The sequence below is a fragment of the Bos taurus genome, chromosome 2 (assembly GCF_002263795.3).
Source record: "Bos taurus isolate L1 Dominette 01449 registration number 42190680 breed Hereford chromosome 2, ARS-UCD2.0, whole genome shotgun sequence".
NCBI lineage: Eukaryota > Metazoa > Chordata > Mammalia > Artiodactyla > Bovidae > Bos > Bos taurus.
The window spans coordinates 104,766,775-104,789,484 of NC_037329.1; the positions used below are offsets into that span (position 1 = coordinate 104,766,775).

General features: G+C 45.0%; 1 non-coding gene across 1 annotated transcript; it reads left to right on the forward strand.

The window, feature by feature from the left end:
• The first annotated feature begins 206 nt into the window (after positions 1-206).
• Positions 207-279, forward strand: TRNAY-GUA (transfer RNA tyrosine (anticodon GUA)). Its single transcript has one exon. It is a non-coding gene; the product is annotated as a tRNA-Tyr (tRNA).
• Positions 280-22,710: the final 22,431 nt, after the last annotated feature.

Genomic DNA, 22,710 nt, shown 5'->3' on the forward strand with positions numbered 1-22,710 from the left:
ACTCTTCTTCTGGGGGAGGGGGATCAAGTTCACACTTATGGAATCCCTACTATTGCCAAGAACTTTATGAAATGGGTTTCCTATTTAATTTTTCAGTAATTCTATGAGGGAGAGAGGGGAGGGATTACTCTCCCATTTTATAGACTAGAAGATGAAGGCAGGAAGAGATCAAACAATTTACCCAAACCTGCATAGTTAATGGGGCTTCCCTGATAGCTCAGTTGGTAAAGAATCTGCCTGTAAAGCAGGAGACCCCAGTTCAATTCCTGGGTCAGGAAGATTTGCTGGAGATGGGATAGGCTACGCACTCGAGTATTCTTGGGCTTCCCTGGTGGCTCAGATGGTAAAGAATCTGCCTGCAATGTTGTACAGTTGGAGTTTGAATCAGCACGGATCTAATTCTAGAGCCCATCTGCAGCTGGTAAGGGGAATGTGGAGAATGCAGTCAGATTCCCATTTGGCAACATGATCTTCATTGGTACCCAGGGAGCATCCTTAGGTCAAGCTCACTTCTGACTCTTAGGGTCCATGTCTAAATTAAGAGGCTAGTTGAAAGTTTTTTCAGCATGTCGCCCCATCTTTTAGGTCTGGATCTGCTCTAACTGGAAGGTCCAGCTTGGAGACTCTCTGAAGCCCCTTCCAGGCTGAGACGGAAGCTGCCTGGGGAGGAGCAGGGTTGCAGTTTATGTCTGGAAGCTGCGAAAGAGATACAATTCCCAAGCTTGGATTTACAGTGGGTATCTTGTTGCCTCAGCCTGGAATCTGAACCAAACCATTTTCCATGGGTGAATTAGCGAAACAATCCAGTCCACAAAGGGAGCAGCTCCACTCTGTCAGTTAACAAGCTCCGAGGGGTGGGGGTGGGGGTGCACCGAGCTTGGAGGGGAGGGAGGAGACTGCTGGCGAGAAATTGACCTCCTCTTGTCTTGCTGCCCTGAGTCCAGCCTCTCTGCTTGGGAACCTGGGCAGGAGGCTGGTCTGATTTCCCTGTGGGCTGAACGGTGGGAATATTTTTTAGTGGCAGATTATACTTTCCCCGAGGTGGTTTGAATTACACCTGCCCCATTTCATTTAATTAGGGCTGGTGCTGCTGTCTATTGTGTCCAGTGGGCCTCCTGCATGAATAAATAGTAACATGTTTGTTTTCTTTTGGGTGGGGTATTTTTTTTAAATGATGGGTTGGCAGAAAACGGGAGACCATAAGAAACCGTGGTGAAATCATCAGGAAAGAAGATGTTAGAGGGCAAATTCTCATCCCACTAAGCCTGCAGGGGTGACTCCCCCTCTGCTTCTTCTTGAACCCACATTCACACAATGTATTCAGAACCTCCTCTGTTTTCACTTCTATTCTCCAGCCAGGCTTTCTTTCTCTTTGCAATATACCTGGGAATCAGGCATTTCCTCCTTTAGTACTGCTTTTCTTCCCTGCCCCTTCTCATTTTACTGTAGTTTTCCGTGCAAACTCTCTTTCTCTCTCTCCTTCTCTCAATAGCTTCTGTCTACTATGAAATCATTAATAGGGAACTTGTTGAATAAGTCATGGTATGGTCTTGCCATGGGATGTTATGAAGCCAGGAAAAAGAAAATAAAGAACTCTATATATGTTGACTTGGAACACTTGCCAAGAGACATTGCAAAGAAAAAGATGCAAATAGTTAACTCTCTTTGTATAATAAAGGGCTGCTTGTATGCACACATACATTTCTGGAAATATACAAAAGAATAGGCAGCAGTGGTTGCTTTTAGGAAAAGGGGATAGAGCCTGAATTTGAAGAGAGATATACTCTTATATTGCATATCGTTCTGAGCTATTTGATATATATATATTTTTTATCATCTGCTTCCCTGCTGGTTCAGACAGTAAAGAATCTGCCTGAAAAGCAAGAGACCCAGGTTCTACCATGGGTTGGGAAGATTTTCTGGAGAAGGGAATGGCAATCCACTCCAGTATTCTCGCCTGGAGAATTCCATGGACAGAGGAGCCTGGTGGGCTACAGTCCATGGGGTTGCAAAGAGTCTGACATGACTGAGAGACTAACACTTCCAGCTTTCACTTTCATTATCATCTGCATGTATTGGGCTTCCCAGGTATCTTACCGGTAAAGAATCCACCTGCCGAAGCAGGAGACATGGGTTCAATCCCTGAGTTGGGAAGATCCCCTGGAGAAGGAAATGGCAACTTACTCCAGTCTTCTTGCCTTAGAAATCCCATGGACAAAGGAGCCTGATGAGCTGCAGTCCATGTGGTTGCAAAGAGTCAGACTTAACTTAGTGACCAAACAACAACAACAACTGCATGTGTTACTTTTTCATGAAGAATTGATTTATAAAAGGAAAACATGAAATATGAAAACATAATATAAGACAATACATATTTTATTACCAAGTGAAGTAGTGATTAAGATCTGCCTTAGAGGATCCAGGTTTGAATCCCAGTCACTCCAAATATTAGGTGTATGACTATAGGTAATTTATTCAACTTTTCCAGTTCTCAATTCCCTCATCTATAAAATGGGGATAATAAAGAAGGCTGAACTCCAAGAATTGATGCTTTCAAATTGTGGTGCTGGAGAAGAGTCTTGAGAGTCCCTTGGACAGCTAGGAGATCAAACCAGTCAATCCTAAAGGAAATAAACTCTAAATATTCACTGGCAGGACTGATGTTGAAGATGAAGCTCCAATACTTTAGCCACCTGATGTGAAGAGCCCACTTACTGGAAAAGACCCTGATGCTGGGAAAGATTGAGGGCAGGAGGAGAAGGGGATGACAGAGGACGAGATGGTTGGATGGCATCACCGACTCAATGAACATGAATTTGAGCAAACTCTGGGAGATGGCAAAGGACAGGGAAGCCTGGCATGCTGCAGTTTACGGGGTCACAAAGAGCTGGCACAACTTTGTGACTAAACATGAGGTTTTCAATCTTACAGTTTTCAGGGAAGGATATTTGTTAAATATATGAATAAATGGATTTAAGTTTCAAAAAGGGAGTAAGTGCCTTGTTTACCTGGCATGCTCCTAGAGGCTGTGGGGAGGAATTGTCAACAGCGGAACCCTAAGGGGTGAAGACAATTTGGTTGGGCTTCTTGGTGAGGCCATTCTAGTCAGGCAACAGTGAGGTCCAAGGGACCAAAGAAAGAATAGAGGATGTTGGTGAAGCGGTGAGTAAACCAATTTGTTAGGAGCAGACATTTCTTCCAGAGGGCAATAAATGGAGGCAAAGAGGTTGGAAGCAGCTTGTTGAGGGTCTTGAAGGCCAAACCTAGGGTCTCAGAGTGTATCCTAGAGGCAATGGGAGGCACTGCAATTGTGATAAGGGAGTGGTTTAGCTGACTATTGCAGTAGAATTAATTATGTCCAAATACGGTGGATAAAACAACCATTTGTTATGTTCTCAGAGTCAGATGTGTCAAAGATTTGGACTGGGCATAGCAGGAATCATCTGTCTTTGCTTCCAAATGACTGAGGCTTTACTAGACTGAAAATTGGTGGTGACTTGATGACTGGGGCTGGAATCATCTGAAGGCTTGTTTACTAGTATGTCTGCAATTGATGCTGACTGTCGGCTGAGTCCTTGGCGATGTCTGTCTGCCAGGACATGTACTCATGGCTGCTCCTGGAGGCTGAGCTTTCTCTTAACATGGATTCCAAGGATTAGCATCCCAAGAGAGGCAGAAAGCTGTAATGCCTTTTCTAATGCAGCTTCAAAAGTTAGGCAGCATCTCTCTGTAGATTCTGTTCATCAAGACAGTGGCAAACTCTTGACCAGTTACTAGGAGAGGGAAAGTAGAGTCTACATCTTGATGGAGGAGCAGTATATGGGACCAAACATCTTGTTGGGCTCATTTTTTCAAAATACAATCTGCTCTAAAGAGTGACATGGGAAAAGCCATTCATTCAAAACAAATATTTGTAGAGTGTCTGTTATGTCTTAGGTATCATACTAGAGACTAGGGATAGAATGATAAGTAAAAATTGACATCATTGCAATTGCAACCTCCTAGAGCTGACAGTCTTGTGGTGGAGACAGACATTAATCAAACCATCATACCAAAAATATAAAAATTTGACAATGTGATCCTGGAGGGAAACAGGGGGCCATAAGCTCGTATAATAGGGTGTAGATTTTATACAGTCAGAAAGGGCAAGAAAGTTTCCCTTAAGGAAGCAATGTTAAGGCTCACAACTGAAGGATTATAGAAGAAGAGCAAGCAGAGTAGTAAGGAAGTGGGTTCTCTGTGTGAAGATCCCATGACAGATGGGAGGAGGTGTATGTGATGACTATTAGTATAGCCCTGATGAGAGAGGACAGTGGCAAAGAGAATAAATAGCCATCTGTTCTATTGAGAGAGAAGTTTTATTTTATTTTTAAAAATTTTATTTATGTATGCGTTTCTTTATTTTTATTTTTGGTTGCCTTGGGTCTTCGGGGCTGTGGGCGGGCTTTCTCTAGTTGCGGTGAGTGGGCGCTACCCTTGAGTTGTGGCTCATGGGCTTCTCTTCTCAGTGGCTTCTCTTGTTGTGGAGTATGGCTCTTGAGTGCAGGTGTCAGAAGTTGTGGTGCAAGGACTGAGTTGCTCCATGGCATGTGGAATCTTCCCAGATCAGGGACGGAACCCATGTCCCCTGCATTGGCAGGCAGATTCTTAACCACTGGACCACCAGGGAAGTCTAAGAGAGAAATTTTTAAAGAAAGAATCAGCCAGCTGTACATGGGGAACTTAGGAGAAGTGAAGGGTCAAATGTTTCTATATAGTTTCAGGTCAGGATGAGAACAAGGATGATGCTACCATGAATGAGCATTAATAACTCAGAACAGGGAATAATTTAGAGGGTAAGAAATTGTGTTCAGGTTGAGAGATATTGAATCTGAGGCAGTAGTAATATGAAATTACAGAGATATGGGTAGATAGTTGATTTGTCTGAACAGGTAAGGAATGGAGCTATAGATTTTGGAGCTATTGATAAAAAATTGAGAGATGAAACCATAAGCATGAGTTAAATTTTCAAAGAAAGAGGAGGAAGGAAGCCAAAGAAGTAGACAATGAGAATGGTCTGAGACAGAACAGGGGTAGGGAGTCATCTGGAAAGTCAAAAGGGAAAAACATCTCAGGAGGAAGGGGTGGTCCATGATGCCACATACAGCAGCCCAGGGCAAGAAGATCCAGCGCTGGACAAAAGCCCATAGGGTAAAGAATCCTCCTGCCGTATGGGCTTCCCAATTCCTAGGTTGGGAAGATCCCTAGGAGAAGAGAATGGCTACCCGCTCCAATATTCTTACCTGGAGAATTCTATGGACAGAGGAGCCTGGTGGGCTACAGTCCATGGGACTGAAAAGAGTCAGACATGACTGAAGGACTAACACTTTCACTTTTTGTACCAAGCTTAATGGTTTGGTATAGAGTTTTCCCAGGGACTGGAGACAGAAAGAAGGAGTAGCATAAGTAAGGGTAGAGAGGGTGGTGAGGAACAGAAGGCAGATGATGGGAGTGGCTTGAAAACGTTGTCAGTAAAAGGAGGGACCAAGCTTTGGGGAGAAAGCACAGACAGTCAGGTCAAGGAGGTTGGATAAGTTCGAGGAGACCTACTTTCATGAGAGAACAAGACGAAGGAGCTGGAAAATGCTGGAGAAGGAGCTAGAATGTGGTGGAAGGCAATGCCTTTGGGACTTTGGCTATCACTTTTTGTCTAAGGATTCTCTACTTATATTTTAGGATGGCAACCCCACACGATCATGGTTAGAGAAGACCTTGTCAGCTAGAGAGGCATAAACCTAATAGAGATTAATTAGTATTTTATTTTATTTTTAAGACCATTGAATCTTAGCTTATTATTTTCTGCTTTGGTCTGAATAAATAGACGGACTGTACCCACCCACTCCAAACTCTTCCTTCCTGTCCACTCCCAGTGTCTCCTTTTTATTTTTATTTTTAATTTTATTGAAGTATAGTTGATTTACAATGTTATATTATTTTCAGGTGAATGAATATTTTAAATCCATTCCCGCCAAGTAACTAATGTCAAATTATAGCTGGAAACCTCTCATCCATATAAAGTTTTGCCTTAGGTTTCCCTAATAATTAAAAAACAATTTAATGTTAAAAATCCCTCCAAAGTTGTCTCATATACTCTCATCATGGCATTTACAATACTATTTTGAAATGTTTTACCTCAAATGTTTACATACTCCACTCTTCTAACTAGCCCCTATCTCTCCAGGCCAGGGGTTGTGTCTTATTTGTCTTAGACTCACTCATGATATTCACAAGATAATTGCAGATTTATTAAAAAAATTATTCTTAGTGAACTGTCTTCGTTCAGTTCTTTTAGTCAGTCTCCATGACTTTGCATAGTCTCATGGAGAGATGAGGTCAACATCTATATTTGAGGCTCTTAAGCCTGTGAGGCAAAGGCCAAATGACCCTCTTGCCATGATAGCTTTTCCAGTTACCCCTTAATCCTGCCTGGCCCGCTGCTGGGCACTGTGGCATACAAAAGACAATACATGCGCTGTTTCCTCAGCTTGGAACACAATGTTCATGGACATCTCTTTCACATCATCCTTCACCTCTTTATTCAAAACACTTTGGAGTGGCCTTCCCTGCCACCCCCAAGTTCCTTCTCAGCTTTATTTTTCTCCATTGCACTTATTATTACTCAATATTTTATACACATTGCTCATTTGTTTTATTGTCTGTTCTTCTCTTCTAGAATGTGAGCCCCATGAAGACATGAATGGAGGTATGCGGCTTATAGTTGGTATAACAAAAAAAAGACCACAAACTGGGTGGCTTACATAGCGAGAATGTATTATCCCCCAGAACTAGAGGCTAGAATTTTGAAATCAAGGTGTTGGCAGGTTGGGTTCCTTCTGTGAGCTGTGACAGAGAATCTGTTCAAGCCTCTCTCCTAGCTTCTGGTAGCCTCAGGAGTTGCTTGGCTTGTAGACGGCATTCTTCTGTTTTGACACTGCCTTTTCTTTGTATGTGTCTGTGTCTAAATTTCCCCTTCTTATAAGGACACCAGTCATACCAGGTTAGGATTAGGGCCCATCTTAATGACCTCATTTTAACTTGATCATCAAGAAAGACCTCCAAATAAGGTCACATTCATAGGTACTGGAGGTTAGGACTTTAACATCTTTGGTGCAGGGGTGTTACAATTCAACCCATAATAAATATTTATTGAATAATTAAATGAGGTCACTTATTTTATTTAGGAAGAAGATGGACCATGTAAAGGTAGAACTGATGTTGGCATACCTTGGTGAATATGTGACAAGCATCTGTTGAAGACCTGGTAGGGCAGGAGGGTGATGAGGAGGGAGGCTGGGACTGCTGAGCCATGAAAGGCAGGGACTATCTGCAGCCAGACTGAGGCAAGGGTGCCCTTCATGCTTAGCAAAGCAGAGACCAGGCAAGGCTCAGAGAGGTCATCAAGGCAGTGCAGAGTGCTCTGCAAGGAGATCTGAAGCCAGAGGGGATGGCTCGTTCTGAAAGTGTCCAAGAATCACACCAAGCTTGGCAGTAGAGAGCTTGACCTTCTCATGATCTAGAAGGATGAGCAACTTGGTTTAATGTCTTAGCTGGGTCACAGGTGGGCCTGGGAACTAGGAGCTGAGTGCCCTGTGTGTTGTCTTATGTCATGTGATGATAGAATTCTGGCCATGTGATCTGCCTGCGTCTATGCTTTGATATATTATTTTCTTTTCCTTTAACTTCTTTTTCTCTTGGTGAAAGTTACTTTTGTCCTTTCTAACTTTTCCTTGGCTGATCTAAGGGGAAAGGGAATTGCTGGTGGTGAGACCAGTTGGGGAGGTTGAAAGCTCCATGTGGCTGGGGAGCATCCAGCCCAGTTTGAGAGGACAAGGAGATGGGAGCAGATAGACTCGGGAGGGGCCAGACCCAATGGGTTGACCACTGAGCCTTTCCCATATGAGGTTTTAATTCACAAGATATAGAACCAGAAAAAATGTAAAAGGCTTGTCTGTGCCCTCCTGTTGACGTAATATCACCGGACCAAGAAGGCAGTTACACACATAGTCACTGTGGCACAGACTCAGCATCCAGGACACACGAACCTTAACTCAGTTCAAGGAGCAACTATCAGTCATCAGCCAGCAAAGCCTAGACCTGGGATTCAGAGATAAGCTAACAACCTAGAAGAGGAAACATGCATGTAAATGAAAGTTCAGCACCACAAGGAGAGTGTCACATGAGGTACACAGGTTGCCTCTATTCATTTCTTAGGGCTGTCATTAACTAAGAACCAGAAACTGGGTGGGACAATAGGGAAGTACTGTCTCACCACCTGTCAGAAATCTGAAATCAATGTATTGGCAGGCTCATGCCCTCTCTGATGGCTCTAGAAGAGAATCAGTCCTTGTCTCTTCTAGATTTTGGTGTTTGCCAGCAATCTTGGTGTCCCTCGACTTGTGGATGGATCAGTTCAGTTCAGTTCAGTCGCTCAGTCATGTCCAGCTCTTTGCCACCCTATGAACCACAGCACGCCAGGCCTCCCTGTCCATCACCAACTCCCAGAGTCCACCCAAACCCATGTCCATCGAGTTGGTAATGCCATCCAACCATCTCATCCTCTGTCGTCCCCTTCTCCTCCTGCTTCCAATCCCTCCCAGCATCGGAGTCTTTTCAAATAAGTCAGCTCTTCCCATAAGGTGGCCAAAGGATTGGAGTTTCAGCTTCAACATCAGTCCTTCCAATGAACACCCAGGACTGATCTCCTTTAGGATAGACTGGTTGGATCTCCTTGCAGTCCAAGGGACTCTCAAGAGTCTTGTCCAACACCATGGTTCAAAAGCATCAATTCTTTGGCGCTCAGCTTTCTTCACAGTCCAACTCTCACATCCATACACGACTACTGGAAAAACCATAGCCTTGACTAGACAGACCTTTGTTGGCAAAGTAATGTCTCTGCTTTTAAATATGCTATCTAGGTTGGTCATGACTTTCTTTCCAAGGAGCAAGCATCTTTTAATTTCATGGCTGCACCATGAAATCACCATCTGCAGTGATTTTGGAGCCCAGAAAAATAAAGTCAGCCACTGTTTCCACTGTTTCCCCATCTATTTGCCATGAAGTGATGGGACTGGATGCCATGACCTTAGTGTTCTGAATGTTGAGCTTTAAGCCAACTTTTTCACTCTCCACTTTCACTTTCATCAAGAGGCTTTTTAGTTCCTCTTCACTTTCTGCCATAAGGGTGGTGTCATCTGCATATCTGAGGTTATTGAGATTTCTCCCGGCAAACTTGATTCCAGCTTGTGCTTCTTCCAGCCCACCGTTTCTTATGATGTACTCTGCATATAAGTTAAACAAGCAGGGTGACAATATACTCCTTTTCCTATTTGGAACCAGTCTGTTGTTCCATGTCCAGTTATAACTGTTGCATCCTGACCAGCATATAGGTTTCTCAAGAGACAGGTCAGGTGGTCTGATATTCCCATCTCTTTCAGAATTTTCCACAGTTTATTGTGATCCACACAGTCAAAGGCTTTGGCATAGTCAATAAAGCAGAAATAGATGTTTTTCTGGAACTCTCTTGCTTTTTTGAGGATCCAGCGGATGTTGGCAATTTGATCTCTGGTTCCTCTGCCTTTTCTAAAACCAGCTTGAACATCTGGAAATTCATGGTTCACATGCATATTGCTGAAGCCTGGCTTGGAGAATTTTGAGCATTACTTTACTAGCATGTGAGATGAGTGCAATTGTGCAGTAGTTGGAACATTTTTTGGTATTACCTTTCTTTGGGATTGGAATGAATAACTCACTCCAAACTCATGTCTGCCTTCTCCCTTGACCTCACACCATCTTCCCTCCATACATGTCTGTCTCTGTGTCCAGATTTCCCCTTCTGATAGAGAACACCAGTCATTCTGGATCAGGGCTCACCCTAATGACCTCATTTTGACTTGATTACCTCTGTGAAGGCCATATTTTCAAATAAGGTCCCATTCTGAGTACTGGGGGTTAGGACAAAACTTGTTTCTTTTCAGAGCACGGATACAATTCAATCCATTGTTTTTGGTCACTAAGTCATGTCCGACACTTTTGCGACCTCATAGATTATAGCCCGCCAGGCTCCTCTGTCCGTGGGATTCTCCAGGCAAGAATATAGCAGTGGGTTGCCAGTTCCTTCTCCAGAGGATCTTACTGACCCAGGGATCGAATCCAGGTCTCTCACACTGCAGGCAGATTCTTTCCTGTCTGAGCCATCAGAGAAGCCCCCACGACATCAGCATAAAATACCTAATTCAGTGTTGTACTTGGTACTGGATAAGATCAATATACATTTTGTTAACATTAGAGTGCTTATTTGCATTCCTGCATGCTCAGTCACTTCAGTCGTGTCCGACTCTTTGTCATCCTATGGACTGTAGCCTGCCAGGCTCCTCTGTCCATGGGATTCTCCAGGCAAGAATATAGGAGTGGGTTGTTATGCCCTCCTCCAGGGGATCTTCCCAACCCAAGGATTGAACTCGCGTCTCCTGTGTTTTCTGCATCACAGGTTAATTCTTTACCACTGAGCCACTGGGGAAGCCCCTAGAGTACTGTGTATAGACAAGTTATTTGGACTCTTGGTAGAGCTAAATGAGATCATCTCTTTAATTCTTTCTCTTTTGAGCAGGATCCTCTAAAAAAGGGGTCTATAGACCATGGCCCACCAGCCAAAACTGTCCTGTCCCCTGTATTTGTATAGCCCATAGGCTGAGAAAGACTTTTATATCTTTAAAAGGTTGGGGGGAAAAATAAAAAAGTAATATTTCATGACATGTGAAAATGATATGAAATTCAAATTTCCATGTCAATAAATGAAGTCATATCAGGGTATGACCACACCCATTGGTTGATGTTTGTGGCTGCTTTGGTGTTACTAGAGCAGAGGTGAGCGGCTGCGACAGACAGTGTATGGCCTGCAAAGCCCAATATATTTACAGTTTAGTCAGGGGCAGCAGAAAAAGTTTGCTGCCCCTGCTCTAGAATAATAAAACTAAGCAAATAGAAACTCTGAACCAAGACCCAGCCTTTGAACACACACTGGCTGTGTGCACAGCCCTTAAATCTTTGGGTCTTTGCATTGTCACTCTAGATCTGACTGCTTGAAGTCTGAGAGGAGCAGCCTGAGCTGCTCATGGCTGGGGCTGACTTGACAAAGCTCCCAGGGGGAGCCCGGGGGTGGGGTGGTCCTTAGATCTGCCCCACAGGAGAGTTGCAGAGCCACATAAATCCGATCCTGCCTGCTGCACCTCAGTCACTGAAGTTGCCTCATGTCAGCTGTTGGTGGACTTCGCCTACTGAGAGATCTCCTTTTAGACATAATCACCTTTTTATATATGTGTAGCGCTCTAAATGCCTCTCCCACCCCAGAGCTTTGCCTGGTGATCGAAAGGAGCTAATCCAAAAAATGGCATGATCATCTCTGAATGGCCTCAGTTTATCACCTGGACAAGCACAGAAGGTTCCACCCTGAGCTTCTCTTTGTTGTAGCAACAGGTGCTCAGGAAGGGGATGAGGGTGGCTGAGGGGGAGGATGGGTTTAAAGGCCGGAATGAGGTGAGAGGAGGGAGGCTGTGGAATGCTCTTTGGGGGAGAGCTTTAGAAATAGGATCAGCTTCATTAGTTTGGAATGGTCTGGGACACAATCCTCGCAGGACTCAGGGGTGGCAGATGACACCAGAACCCTTCGAAGTTCTGAAAAATAGTTCATGACAGATGTAAGTGTTGTCTGTCCTAAACTGAGAGTTCTTAAAGAATTTTCTTAAAAAGTAGTAAGGGAAAAAAAGATTCTAAGGGAAAACCTATTTTTCTTTATATTTTTTGGTTCCATATATAACTAATCTCTATGGCACAAGCCAGTTGAGAGACCACACTGTCTACCTAGTCCTATCTGACAAGAGGGTTCCAGAGGGTTCCAGGAGGGTTCCAGAATGGTTACAGGTTTGTGTATAGCTGAGTCCTTTTTCTATCCACCTGAAACTATCACAACATTGTTAAAAAGCTATGTTTGCGTGCGTGCTAAGTTGCTTCAGTCGTGTCTGACTCTTTGTGACCCCCCTGGGCTGTAGCCAGTCCAGGCAAGAATTCTGGAGTGGGTTGCCCTGCCCTCCTCCAAGGGATCTTCCAGGTGCAGAGATCAAATTCACATCTCTTATGTCTCCTGCTTTGGCAAGCAAGTTCTTTATCACTAGAGTCGTCTGGGAAGCTTGTTAATCAGCTATACTCCAATACAAAATAAAAAGTTAAAAAAAAAAAAAAAAGGAGCCTCAGAAGTTTCCATATGTCTCAAATGCTGATATTTTTTTGAGATATTATGTTTAAACATTACTGTAAAATTTGATATTGGGGTGTCTGGAGCTAAAGTTCAGAGAAAGCAGTCTGGTGTAGGGCAGCTATCGGTAAAGTTTTTTTGGAAAGATCTAGATGGCAAACAGGTTTGCAGGTCATGTGGTCTCTGCTGCAGCTATTCAACTCTGCCATTGTATAAAAGCAGGCACAAATCATATGTAAATAAATGATTCTGACTGTGTGTTAATAAAACTTTATTTACAAAAGCAAATGGCCAGCCAGATTTGGCCATGGGCTATAGTTTGCCGATCCCTGGTATAGAGTTTTATCCTCTTCTATATTAGCTTTCTTTGCTCTTCCCTAGCAGATGCTAGGGACTATTTATTGGAGTCCTTACTTCAAGGCTGTATATTATCACCCTCCTTAATTAACTTTTATGCAGAGTACATAATGCAAAATGCTAGGCTGGAAGAAGCACAAGCTGGAATCAAGATTGCTAGGAAAAATATCAATAACCTCAGATGCAGATGGCACCACCCTTATGGCAGAAAGCAAAGAGGAACTAAAGAGCTTCTTGATGAAAGTGAAAGATGAGAGTGAAAAAGCTGGCTTAAAACTCAATATTCAAAAAACTAAGATCATGGCATCTGGTCCCATCACTTCATGGCAAATAGATGGGGAAACAATGGAAACAGTGACTGACTTTATTTTTGGGGGCTCCAAAATCACTGCAGATAGTGACTTCAGCCATGAAATTAAAAGATGCTTTCCCCTTAGAAGAAAAGCTATGACCAACCTAGACAGCATATTAAAAGCAGAGACATTACTTTGCCGACAAAGGTCCGTCTAGTCAAAGCTATGGTTTTTCCAGTAGTCATGTACGGATGTGAGAGCTGGACCGTTAAGAAGACTGAGCACTGAAGAATTGATGCTTTTGAAGTGTTGAAGAAGACTTTTGAGAGTCCCTTGGACTACAAGGAGATCCAACCAGTCAACCCTAAAGGAAATCAGTCATGAGTATTCATTGGAGGAACTGATGCTGTAGTTGAAGCTCCAATACTTTGGCCACCTGATGGGAAGAACTAACTCACTGAAAAGACCCTGATGCTGGGAAAGACTGAGAAGGGGATGACAGGATGAGATGGTTGGATGGCATCACCGACTTGATGGACATGAGTTTGAGCAAGTTCTGGGAGTTGGTGCTGGACAGGGAGGCCTGGTGTGCTGCAGTCCATGGGGTTACAAAGAGTTGAACATGACTGAGTGACTGAACTGAACTGAACAGATGCTAGAGGACAGAGAGTGTGTCAGTATATGGCAGGAGTAGCTCTGCTTTATGGGAGAGCTGAAATTTGAGTAAACAGAATCCAGGAGAAAAAGGGTGAGGTGCTCAGAGTCTGGGTGAGATAGTGATCGACAGTGGAAGGAAGAATAGCCACAGCAGGGGAGGAGCTAGGTGCGCTTACTGGCAAAACTTCTGAATATAGATGCTGAAGTCAAGGTAGGCTGTAGAGGGAAGACATCTGGTTCCTTGAGTTGTCTAGGACCCTGAACAGCCTCACTCTTCCAGGCTCCACGTGACCCACTTCTACTATGGTTTCTGCTCTTTTTGGCTACCCTTGCAGTCTCCAGGATTTCTGTTTCTTGTATCCCATCCATATTATTGTTAACTCCTAAATCTCTGCTCTCTCAAACGCTCTTTATAATAACCCTGCCTCACGATACCTGTCCCAGGCTTATGACATTCAGAATGAATTAGCTCTCCTCTATGCTTCTCTGGTCTGGGTAAAAATTCCATAATAGTGCAAATTATGGTTTTGCCTTCCTCATTTCTTGACTGTGAGATTTTCGTGTGTAGGTTCTATTTTACATTCTCGGTGGTTAGTTGGGGAAAAATGCCTATATCAAAGAGAGAAATACATAGGTGCAATAAAGAGTTAACTCAAAGCTACTCAATCTAGTGCCATCTTGCATGGCTTTCCAGTTATTTTGTTTACAATGTCTTCTTTCTCAGGAGGTTATACTGGTTTTGAAGGAGGGGACAAGGTTGAAGTATACAACCTACAACTGTACTGGGCTGGCCATGAAGTTCATTCAGGTTTTTCCTTAAGATGTTACATAAAAACCCAAATGAACTTTTTGGCAAACCCAGTGTTATATTGTGAGTAGTACAGTCACAAATGGCAGAATTTCTATAGTCAGCCCAGGCTACAAGGGGGACTTGTTGGTTCCTGTAAACATAACAAGGGGAGGCCAGGTGCAGCTGGCCTCAGGGACACCTGGGAATGGGGAAAAGAGGAGGGACAGTCCCTTATCTTGGTTTTTGCCCATGTGTCAGGTTTCACACCTACTATCTTTACCCCAAGCAGGAACTTCCTTTTTTGTTTCCAGAAGTCTGATCCAGAAAGTCTTAGGAAAGCATTGGCCTACCTTGGTCATCTATCCAACCTGTGATCAGAGAGGTGGATTTTCATCACTGGTAGCTCCTGGTAAAATACCAGTGGCATGGGGTGGGAGGAAGACACCCTGACGAAAGGAGGGTGCATTTCTTAGAAGCAGGGAGAAGGTGTGCCAGGCAGACAGAATGAGAGACACCATGTCAGTGTCTGCCCTTCCTTAGTGCTTGGTCTTGAATTGGGCAGAAACTCAAGTGACCAGTATCAGCCATTTTCTTCCCAAAAGGTCACTGCTCATCTCTTGTTCAATTGATCTCTGGACTGCGACTGCCAAAACTTTCTCAGAGTAAATGCAGTCCTTCCCTTCCCATTAATAGATTAAGAACCCACCTTTTCCATAGACATGATAGGGTAGAAATGCTGCCATTGACTCTGCTCTTCTTTGCTAGTCCTTGAGTATTGAATAAATGAGTCCCAACCATTCATCATCCCTTCAACACACATTTGTCCAGCACTATTTAAAAAAAGTAATAAAATGTCGACTTAAAAAAATAATTTTATTTATTTTGGGGTTTGCTGAGTCTTCTTTGCTGTGCAGGCTTTTCTCTAGTTGCGGTGAGTGGGGCTACTCTTTAGTTGTGTGCAGGCTTCTCATTGTGGTGGATTCCCTTGTGGTGGAGCACAGGCTCTAGGGTGAGGGGGCTTCAGTAGAGGTGGCATATGGGCTCAGTAGTTGTGGTTTTGGGGGCTCTAGAGCACAGGCTCAATAGTTGTGGCACATGGGCTTAATTGCCCTGCAGCATGTGGGATCTTCCTGGACCAGGGATTAAATCTGTATCTCCTGCATTGAGGATTCTTTACCACTGAGCCACCAGGGAAGTCCTGTCCAGCACTATTTTTTTTTTTTTTCCAGCACTATTTTTTAAGAGCAGTTTAAGGTTTGCAGCAAAATCAAGCAGGAAGTACAGAGTTGCCATTGAGCTTTTCATAAGCTATAGCATGACCACTTTCTGTTGATGTCATCTCATTTGTTCTACTCAACAACTCTGTGAAGTAGGGATGCATTTTCATCTCACTTTTCAGATAAGAAAAAGGTCTATAAGGATAAAGAGGCTTGACGAAGACCTCATGGTTTTTGAGGGGTCAGTTTATGATGTTACTGTCATTTTCATTGAAAACATTCAAAGCAGAAGATTCCAAGGCAGGAAGGGCTGACTCTTCAATGGTAGAGTTCGCTATACCTATATTTGATGCAGAGAGAAGTAGCATAGGTCTTGAAATGTTTTCAAAACCCTGAATTCAGAAAACAGACCAGATTTTTTGCCCAAATCCATTCAAGTCATCAATCTTGAGTCCCACTGCATCTCCTGGAAATGAATCTGACAATTCAGTTAAATGATGGGGATCTGCTACATGGCCCCCTCTGCAATGCAGATGTGGACACTCTGACCCCTCCATGCCCATTTCACTGGCATCGAACAGCAATTTCTCTGGAGGAAAAGGTGCCAGGAACAAGGAAGAGATGGCTGGCAGGGCTCCCCAGATGCCCCCAGTTGATTTCTTCCAGGACTAGTTCTCATGCCCAAAGGAGTCTTGTGGTTCAGCTCATGAGGTCTGCAGGGCTACACTTCCAGTTTCTTCTTTCTTTGGCTTCAGTGTCTCTGAGCCCTGGTCTCTTGGGATTAGGGTGTATGTGGCTGGGAAGTGGAGACTGGGGCAAGGGAGGGGGCAGTCGAGTGGAGTAGGTGACTGGTAATATTTTCCAGTTCTTTCTAAAGTGTCTGCCTTCCCTTAATGGACACGGAAGTGAGCCAGCCAACAGACTGCTCCAACTGCAAGATTGGTTACTGGTTACATCATCTGGGCAGCCAGACTGGGGAGGTGGAGAGAAACTGAGCAGGGATTAACCCAGCCCTGAGTGAATTGATAGACAAAGGCTGTGGTGATCAGGTAACCTTTTTCCCAAGCACTGGCCTTGGGGAGGTGGAGGGGAGCCAGATAGTCGTAATAGTGCCCGCATGGGTGCTGGGTGGCTGCCCACTCTTTACCAACATTTTAGCTCTATTTCACTCCACTCTATGCTGCTCCATCCTGAAAGTTCTGGTTGAGAATTGAATGTCCCAGGAATATACCAATCACTTCAGTCGTGTCTGCCTCTGTGCGATCCCATGGTGTAGCCCACCAGACTTCTTTGTCCATGGGATTCTCCAGGCAAGAATACTGGAGCAGTTTGCAATTTCCTTCTCCAGGGGATATAATATACCAGTGAAGAGATGATACTGAAACATCTAAGATGCGCAGCCTCGAGGCATCCCCTTCCCCAGCGAGGCACAGGGGCACACACCAGTTAGCTGGTGCTGTGTGCTAAGTCACCCCCAACATGAGTGGTTTCTGACACCATTCCTTAGTGCTGCTTCTGAGTCTAATGAGCCGCTGGGCAGCTCTGCTGAATTGGATTGGGCTCTGTGGTGGGTGGGTCAGCTGGCTGATCGGTGATGGCCTGGACAACTACAGCCTTTCTCTATACGCCTTCTCATCCTCTCCCAGGCTAACTTGGGCTTGGTCACATGCAGGGGAAGGCTTCCAAGCGGGCAGCAGGCAAAGCCTCTGGAGGTCCAGGCTTGGGACACATTTGAAGTTGCTTCTGGCCACATTCTACTGACCATAGCAAGTTACAAGGCCAGCTTGGATTGAAGGGGTGGGAGAAAGGGCTCCACCTCTGGTTGGGGGAAGGGACAGAGACATTTTTGTCCTCTACTGTAGACCCATGCACCCTTATTATGGACAGAAGACTGATAACGCTCTATTATAGCTCTTATCACATACTGCTAGGCAGGACAGAGGAGGAGGAGTAGTACATTCTGATAGCGGTGGGTGGGGTGGGAAGGAGTTTGGGGAAGAGTTCACAGAGAAGGAAGCCTTGAAGGACAAATAGCATTTCAACAAGAGCAGAAACACACACCCGTTTTGTTTCCTTTTCTGCTCTGTCCCTCTTGCCAAAATCCGGCCCTGGACCCACCAGCTACCACCACTGATCTGATTGCAGGGATTCTCAGCAACCCAGTGAGGGGGGAGCATCATCTCTGCCCCTTACATCTGGAGACAAGAAGGGCTCCAGCAAGCCCTTCCTGTAATTAGAAAAAGGGAGATTCCTTGACTCATGTTTTTGCCAAACTGTGGCATTTCTCGCCTATCTCTCTTCTCTTCTTGAGCTATTTCTCTATCTTTCTCCCACTGTGATTTCTGATGGGATTGGTCACTGGAAGTCAGCAAGGAAAAAGATAAATAAAAATTGCTTTCATTCCGTTGTCAATGGAAAACAAATTCGTTTCTCTTGTTTTGTGGTGGAATCACGCAGCATGTAAAGAGCTTCACGCAGTGCTGGGGACAGAGTATATATGTACACTCAGTCACTCAGTTTGACTCTTTGTGGCCCTTTGGACTTTAGCCTGCCAGGTTCTTCTGTCCATGAAAATTTTCAGGCAAGAATACTAGAGTGGATTGCCATTTCCTCTTTCAGGAAATCTTCCCAACCTAGGGATGGAACCTGTGTCTCCTGCATTGCAGGTGGATTCTTTATTACTGATCCATGGGGGGCAGGTGTTGGTGGGGAGTGGAGGGCAAAGTAGGTGGGTTGATAAATGGAGTGGGGGTGGCAGAAGCAGTATCAGTTGCTGTAACTATTACACCTAATGAGTCTTTGGAACAGAAGCATTGTCTGAACAGACCTCTACTGCCTTAGCAAAATTGCTGGCATGCTTGACAAGTATGCTCATTAAGAACAAACAACTTTCTGTTTCAGCAAATGCTTGGGTAGCTCCTTTCTCCTGAGAACAAACAAACAAACAAAAAAACCCCAGAAGGAATCTGTCTGGGGTTGGTCATCCTCTGGTGGAGTCCACCCTTGGAAAAATCCTCAGGCCTCACTTACTGCTGCAGGACCATTACCCTCCCCCCGCCCCCCACCATGCTCCCCTCCCCATCCCAAGTCACCCTAGCACCAGGTAGAAAAGACAGGGATTCTGAGGGCACAGGCTCTTTTCTTAGGTTCTTCAGTTGCCATGGCCAAGAGTACTTCTGCAAAGAGAAGGATGATGCCCTCTAATCCTGATGTGTCCTTTCTCTGCCTCTGCTCTGCCTTTGAAGTTTCCAGGGGCCTTGTGTTTTCTTGGGTCCTGATAATGGAGGCGGTTGGAGTCTTTGGTGGGCCTCTTGTTCAGTTTACTTTCAGCCTGGAAAGTGTGGCTGAGAGTAGGATGTGAGAGGGAGCCAAGGCAGCCCTGGCTACCTCCACTCACACATGGATGTCAGATCTCTTTCTTCTCTGTTATTTGTGACACCAACTGTGTCTAAATCTGAAAGGTTTGGTTATAAGGAGCAGAAATGTAGCTCCAATGAGCTTAGACAAATGAAACATTTATTCCATAATTGGACCGGACACTGAGGTGCGCATAGAAATAAAGGAAGAGCTACAGAATTTGAAACCAAGCAGAACCCTGTGGGCATGGGTATGGAAACCATCCTGTCTTGGAAGCCTTTCTGTCTCTTGAAACCAGTGTTTCTTGTTTGTAGGGAATAGACTCCAGCCTCCTTGACCTTCCCTGAGTTTCAAAGGGATGCAAGAGACAAGGGTGGAACAGCCAAGAAACAATAGCGTAGCCTTGGGGCAGGGTCCTGATTACACCTCAAGGACTATACACAACAATATCTTTGAGCTGTTTATAGAACTAAAGCTCCCAACTAATGGAAGATGTCAGCATACTTCATTCCAGAGAGATCACCTGGGGCCCAGGTGGCGCTAGTGGTGAAGAACTCGCCTGCTAATACAAGGGACTTCAGAGATGCAGGTTCTGTGCTTGGGTTGAGAAGATCCCCTGGAGAAGGGCATGGCAACCCACTCCAGTATTCTTGCCTGGAGAATCCCATGGACAGAGGAGCCTGGCAGGCTACAGTCTTCAGGGTCACACAGAGTTGGACACTGAAGTGATTTCATACCGCACACACAGATTAAAGGAACTAGAGAAGCTCATAGAGAGATTAACTGAGACCAGATTAAAGGGGTGTAGGCCCTGCACACACCCTGATGTTATCAACAACCCACCCTTGAACCATTGCTGTAAAACTCCTCTCCAAATCCTTCCAACTTGGGACACACAGTTTTCAAGGCAGGAGTCTGCTGTGTCCCCCTTTGTCTGGCAAAGGAATAAAGCTCTTTTCCACTCCACCCAAAACTCTTGTCTCTAAGATTTGATTCGTGCACAGAGGCTGAGTTTTTGGCATCAAAATCAGGACGCCTCTTCAACATTGTTTGTCCGTCTCCACTTCTTTGTGCTTTTCTTCAACTGCTAGTTAGTTTTGACCCTTTCTGAGAGGCTTTCCTCTGGTAGGTATGTGATCACGAGCAGTCTCTACTTAGCAGCTTCGCAGAAAGAGGGTATTGTAGTTCAGTCCTAGTGAAGGGTTATGAGTTTTCCTACTTGGGTTATAAACCAGTGTTGTCTGAACATTGGTGCTAGGCTTTGGGCCCTTGGACTTGTCCCCCTCGCTCTACATAGGACTTTAGGTTCTGGCACCAGAAGAAGGAAGATGAAAACTTTTTCTGAACAGATTACAACCAATAAGTGCTCCCACAGGTACAAAACTTTAGGAGATATATACTCTTTTTCCATAGTCAGCAGAACCCATTAGTGTCTTTGCTGTTTACTCTTCTTTTGAAAGACAAATTAGTATAACCTAATTACTGTTGTTCTGTCCCCATTGGCAGTGTTTGGTTTAGATGTAATTCTGGCCAAGGTGGTATAAGGCGACACTAACTGGAAGACTTCAGAGAAAGGTTCTCATCCTAAAGAAGGGTGATCTCTTTTACAGGCCACCCACTGGTCTTCAGAGGATGGCTGGAGCTGCTGGATCAGGTTGCAGCTGTGCGGACCAAGTCAAGACTGAGGCTGAGATGCTGAGGAAGACAGAGTAGGGTACAGCCAGGTCCTAAAGGACCTGACTGAGCCAGCGTGTCAACTGACCTTGGACCACCCTCTCCAAGGACGTTTTGCTTATGAGAGGACATTTTCTTTATTGTTTAAGCCAGTGGTTTTCAAACTATGGTCTCTAGACTAGGAGTTTCAGCTTCCTTTGGGAACTTGCCAAAAATACAAATTCTTGAGTCTCACCCAGACCCACTGAATTCTGGAGATGTGGCCCAGGCCTGTGGGCTTTAAGGGGCCCTCCAGGTAGTTCTGGAGAGAACTACAGCTAGAACCCAGAGAGGATAGTTGTCATGGGGTGAGTGGTGGCCCCCAAAAGATAAATCCACACCCTAATCCCTGGAATCTGTAGATGTTACTTTATTTGGGAAAAGAGTCTTTACAAATCTATTTAAAGATTTTGAGATGATAATCCTGGATTATCCATGTGGGCCCTAAATCCAATGATGTGTCCTTATAAAGGAAGAGCCGAGGGAGTTTAAGACAGACAGCAAAGGAGAAGACGGGAAAGGGGGAGGCCATGTGACCACGGAGGCAGAGATGAGTGATGGGGCCACATGGGTCCTGACAGCGCTGGAGTCTGAGAGGCAGAGCACAGATCCCCCTCGGAGGATCCCCAGGGAGCGTGGCCCTGCTGACACTTTGGTTCCAGACTTCTGACCTCCAGCACTGTGAGAGGGCAAGTTTCTGCTGCTTTAAGCCACCAAGTTTGTAGTGATTTGTTATAGCAGCCCCAGGGAATGAATACAGTCCTCTCCTCTACGGGGAAGACTGAGAAGCTGGGTCAACCCGAGAGAGTGCAGCCAAGGAGGGAGTGGAGAGGCTGGTTTCTCACTTTCTTCATTCTCTTTGACCTCCAGATAGTGCCTCCCCCTGGCCCAATCTAGAGGAAAAGCACAATGGAGACCCCTTGATATGGTCCATTGGGGTCAGCCTCCAGAGACTCAGAGCAGGGTGGAGCAGGCGGGAGAGAGGCTCTGGAAGGGCAGCTGGAAGCCACCCAGAACACACACAACTGCGGGCAAAACACAACTGAATGGTAACCTTTGAACAGACCTGGAAGGATAAGGTCCACACATGTGTATGAGCTGAATGTGGCAAGAGTTCGTGCTTTGTGAAGTTAGAGAATGACAACATTCATCTGGCAAAAGTGGCCAGAAGAAGTGGAAATTCTAATGATGTTTAAGTAATGGGACAAAGACGGCTGGAGACCCTGGGGGTGAAGAAGTGATTCCTTGCATCTGTCCATGCTTGGAAGATAGCTAGAGGTGACAGCGAGATAAGAGAATGAAAGATGTGCGAACAGCAGGTGCTTAAGAGGGGTGGGGAAACAGAATGGGGAGAGGGAGGGACTAGGGGAACTACTATGTCACCTAACGGAGGACTGTGACGTTTCCGTACATTTCTGGCACTGTGGTTCAATCAACAATGGGGTCACTATTGCCCCTTTTAGCCTCCAAATCATTTCTGCTACTGACAGATGAGGACAACCTCATAAGATTTAGGCTCAAAGCCCCAGGAGTTCTGCTTACAGAAAGGTGGCAGAGGGTCTGCCATTTAGATGAGGGGGGCCTAGGGCTCAGAGGACAGACATGCGTGTCCTGGGCTTATCTTCTTAGCCGAAAGTTGCCAGGCAGGGTCTGGGTATAGGGTTGGATCCATCACAGCCACCAAGCTCTGTGGCCCCAGGCCGAATCTTTTGCCTTTTCTGTGCCTCAGAACCACGGGAAGAATGAGGTTCTCTCTATCTTGAAGAGACTTTGAAAAGAACAAATAATGGTAAATAAACCAAGGGAAATAAATAAATAACAACCAGTGATTTACCAAACTACACAAAATTATCTAATTACAGAACAGGAAAGAAAAACAAAAGGCTAGGGAGGGGAGGGTGAGGGGGGCAGGGTGATGGCTAGGAGGGATTAAAGGAATTCAGATTTATTAGCAGGAGAGACAACCTGGCTCCCTCTCCTAATTCTTCTTAACAAAGCTTGCCTCGCTCCTGCAGATGCTCCAAGAGGGAACATCTGTCT